The sequence below is a fragment of the Armigeres subalbatus genome, chromosome 3, assembly GCF_024139115.2.
Source record: "Armigeres subalbatus isolate Guangzhou_Male chromosome 3, GZ_Asu_2, whole genome shotgun sequence".
Lineage (NCBI taxonomy): Eukaryota > Metazoa > Arthropoda > Insecta > Diptera > Culicidae > Armigeres > Armigeres subalbatus.
Genome location: NC_085141.1, coordinates 400,514,930 through 400,520,133, shown reverse-complemented (window position 1 = coordinate 400,520,133; position 5,204 = coordinate 400,514,930).

Here is a 5,204-nt window from a genome sequence, read left to right as displayed (position 1 = left end):
AGAAGTTACGTATTGCCGCGAGAGTCGTTTGTAGATATGATGACAAAGAGAGAAGACTCGAATAGAAGTGCATTTTTAAAAATAATAATTCACTCAGATTTTGATAAATAGACCTTTTAAAATTTCTATTTTGGAATCTTTAGTTATTTACCAGCCACACTTCAGAAACGCGCCTCAGCAATTATCAAAATTTCAATCAACAACAAAACCGAATATTGTTCAGGAGTTGTTGGTCTTCAAAAAGCTTCGAAATCTTCCGAATAAAAATTTAACAGGTAATAATTTTACATGACATTTCTTGAGCTTTGAATTTTTAAAAAACACAATTCATATTTGTAACATTTGCATTTTGTATTTGGTAAATCGTTGTCAATCCTCCCCAACTCAATCATTTCAGTTCCAAAGATAAGCAAGATATTTTTCATTGTGGGGATTAGATGATAAAATGAGCTTTCTGAACGATGCCATTCTACAAAATGAAAAAAAATGGAGTGTTACAAATATGCGATCATGGAAGTCTTTATGGTAGATCTTTATTCTTGGATCTCCTGTTAATCTAGTCATAATTGTCGAATTTTCGCACTTGCATATTATTCTGTTCGTTTAGTTATCTTATGTTTCCTGTTGTTCAGTTCAATTCTATACTCATTGTACAGGTCGGACTCGATTATCTGGAGTATCGATTTTTTTTCACCTGATAACTGAATCTTGATAAGAATCATTTAGAAATCAAATCTGCAATAAAATGACGAAAAATTATAATTAATTGCATATTATTCGCAACTCTGCTGTACGAAAACATTTTTAGGTTTATGTTTGAATATATTGTTATATTCTGCTACTCTTATCCGTAATTATCTCCACCTGTTGTTTGCAATTGAATATTTTCGATGTTGATTTTGCAATTCCATGCGCTTTACTATTGTATATCCACAGCATGTGGAGATTAGACAAATCAAACATCCGAAAGATATTCAATTTGCAAAAAAGAGAGTTAACCGCGGTGGAGGTTGGTACTGGATTCTGATAGTTTTCCGCAAACGTGACCTTTAAGTGGTCTTTGTTGTGTAGGGTTATCACGCCATTCAGAGTAGGAGGTTGAGGACTGAGTCCCTCCACAGAAGTGGATTCTTTTTCGCAAATTTCATATCAATTTGTCCATTTCGAAGTGCTGTGCATATGATTCAGCCAAGATATTTAACGAAAAATTATGTTTATTGTATTTGCAGTGGTGTAGTCAGACATTTTTTTTGAAAAACTTCGGATTAATCCGCCTAACGGTATCGGTGATTTCTGGTATACAATGGAAAATAGTATTTTTGCCATAATCTTTGAGTCTATAGTACGATCCAGCCAATTTTCAATATGTAATGATGAGACAGGATTCATTTGAATCGAACTTGATGGTTGAGCATAGGTGCCAAAAATAACTAGACTATTTACGCACTTTTGTACAAAATAGTATTTTGGCATTATTTCTGAACCCAAAGTTTGATCTAGTCAATTTTCAACAAAGTTATGAAACTTTGAGTCAATTGTCCGATCTATCCATTTGTCAATAGGAAACAATATAAAGGCTCCCCCAGACCTGAGTGATTTCACTGCCTCAACGGCAAAAACTAGTCGCCACATTTTATCGTTGGGTCGCTTTGTTAGGCAATGTTCCAGCCTTTTCCACTCCAACGGCGACAGAATCGCATTCGCCAAGCGTTAGAATCGCGTCGCATTTTCGGTCAAGTCACGTGTGTTGGGAACCTAATAAGATTTCCGTTAAATGCAAACATGCAAGCAAATTGATAAGGATAAGTCAAAATGGGCCCATTCCGCCGACCATAGACGGTAGTAACAATTCTATAAAGCCTGAGATAAAATATGTTTGTTTTTGGAGAAACAAGAGCCTTTCGGTATACTTGTGTCCGAGGGAGACAAAAAGCGGTCTTTGAATCAAACATTAGGTAATGATCCGCGCATCAAAATAGCTAGATGTACCAGTTGTGGCTATAGCACCAGTTGTCGCACTAGTGCTGTATATGCCAAATGGCCAATCAAATCACCGCAAACCAAGTTCATATCGATAAAGCATATTCATATGATACGATAAAACCTTTGATCTCCTCCAAAACAAGCAAAGCATAATTGTAAAAATGATTTTGTTTAATTTTTGATAAACTTTTGCACCAGTTGTATGCACTAGTGGTCCTTATTTGGCCAGTCCTATAAGAAAACAATCGGATTTGCCAAATAAGGAACCAAAATTAAGAATAGTGCCACAACTGGGCATGCGTTCCTATTATGGATTAATCAATTTTGACGATTAAAACAAATTTTATTGTGGTTTTCCAGCTGTTCTACAGAGCAGGAAGTAAACCTTTGCTTGATATATAAAGTTCACCCACGCCTTTTACTTTTTTAAAAAAATAGTTGTTCTTGTATGGCGACAATTGGTACACCACCCTAACCATTTACAGGTCCTTGCACCCTTCTTGGTAACGTGATTCCGTTTGTTGCTGAAGATGTTCTTTCTGGAAATTCGCGGATTTTTGCGTTACGTAATTAATGGATTATTCAAAGGGTGATATTCTGAAGATAAATTCCTTTAGGATAACTCCAATTGAAAGGCATTATTGGTACTGATGGAGCATTTTGACTTGTTTTGCATCATCTTCAATGGCAATTGTACAGAACAAAGCGTTTTATCACAACGTCGGTAGGGGAAATATTTCTGCCCTTTTCTCGAATTTGTATCAGGTGACGAGCAAATTGTTTTCATGTCATATGATGAAGAAAAAGCCTATGCTTTATGTCCATCCGTTAATTATAAATTGAGGAATTCTGCAACCAATGTTATAATCCAAACACATCTCATGGTGGCAAGCTCTACGGAAATGTTTTTTTCTTTTTATTAGGAGGCTTTTAGCCTGAGGCTGGCTTCGTCTCCGACCACGGAAAGTTCTTTAGCGAGAAGTAGGACATGTTCTGAAGAAAATAAATTGATTCATCAAATAAAATAAATATGTAGAACAACCTATTTCGTCCCTCCCCATAAGGTTACGTTATTTTATTCATATAAACCTATTTTGTATGAATATATAAAGTAATATAATCATTTGAGTTCTTGAGTTGATATACAAGCCTAGTCAAATTTCAATATACAAACGACCACTTTTTCATCCCTCCTACAACCTAGATACGCCACATTGTTAAAATAATCATAGTGTATATTATCCCACTGAAAATAAAAATTTAGAATTAAAAATTTGAAGAAAAAAAATACTGGATAATCGAGTCTAAAATCTGGATAATCGAACCCGGATAATCGAGTCCCCGATAATCGAGTCTCCGATAATCGAGTCCGGAACCTGTAGATTATGTTACGTTTGATGTCAGTTCATTGTCTCTATTGCTAAAGGTCATCCTCTCAGGCGAGATATCCGTTCAAGCGTATAAGTAAGTACCGCTTAAAGTAGGCAAACGTGAAAAATGCAGAATGTCTTGATGATATTTTCTACTGGTTAATTCCTTTACTCAGCTATGTTTAGCGTGGCTACGACTCATCTCAGGAACGCCTTCTGAAAAGTATTGCTGCATAAGCAGAGATCATTATCACTGATGAAAAGGACCTCTACCTGTCTGCACCACCATTCATATGGCTCCAAGATACGATGTACGTTGAATAACATGCACATGCGTAAAATTATGCATCATCGCCAGATTATAGTGACGGCATTAAACAAAAATAGTCATTAGTGATATCACCAGACAGGATATGTCTTTGGTTGTCATATCTGTGCTAATGGCGTAAGCCCACCCATCGCGGCAAGATAACCTATCCGAGGGGAGGAGAAATAATGTAAGAAAAATGCTTGAGAATATCATTCAAGACCAAAGTCTCAAACTACCCATACGCTCTGAAACAAAGACCCAAAGGACGGACCCGAATCCAACAGCTCTCCCACGCAAACCAACACCATCAGCACGCACGCGAGGGTCTCTGGTTGTTGACAGTGCTGGTCCGCGCAGAGCGCACCAGACTCCCTGAAATCGACACTCGAGCCTGAGTCCGCCCACAAACACAAGTCATGTTCAAACGGAATGTTGCCTTTAATTAACTCCCCATCCCGGCACGATTATTTCCAAGGATACTCAATATAAGTTCCACCGGGAAGCAAGCACCGAGATTGAGGAAAATCGAATCCCATCAGGCGTCTCGCGTCTGTTATTTAAGCAGAGAAGATGTTATAGGTGATATCTCAATACGGCGTTCAGAATGGTTCAGCGGATGTAAATTATGGATCATTATTAGGTCTTGTAATTTTGAACAAAACACTTGAATACACGCGATAAACTATGAATATTATTATATCGGAGTTTTTAATTAGGGATCGCGAATCAAGTAAAAATACTGATAAGTATAAGTTTATAATTACTACCGACATTGTATTTGTGATCAAAACTGACATTGTGTTTTTAGTTAAACTCAAGTATACTAAATACGTAACGGAATAAAGTAGTGTTATTAAAAATTATAATAATTTACATTATAAATTTGATTATATCAAGATACTGATCCAACATCACATCTTCAAGGGCTCTCACAGTCACATTTCATTCAGGCACTTTAGAACGTCCATGTAGTAACTTGTTCACACTTGAAATCTGCCCTGACCAGTTGGTAGAAGCGCCCTTACCCTTTCTGAACCAAAGGGCAGGGAGAACAAGTTGATTATGACATCCAAATATGATTCTGGGAATATTGGTCACCTAGATCAGTTCCATACCCTCGAAGAAGCCCGAGCATCAAAAACTGTCATTTTCTAAATGTCACAATTATGGCACAATCTGTTGGGCGTTTTGGGCATATCTGGCATGACAGAAAAAAGTGACAGTTCTCAACATATTTGCGGGCAGAAGTTGACGATAGACCAATGCAAGATCTTGATCTAACCTCACTTATTTGACAGTTCACAGAGCTTGTTTACAATGTTTACGATGAGGAGAAAATTAAAATTCATATTTTTAGTTTAAAATTGCTGCGATCCGAATATTTCAATGATATTCTTTGCATTCAGCATGAAATCAATCGCAAAGGACATCTACATGCGAATAAAATGACGAAACAATTTTATCGGAAGCTTCGCCAGAGGCTAAGTCCCGGTGAAAAAGCTCTGTGAACTGTCAACCTACGTCATCATGCACTGGTCTAT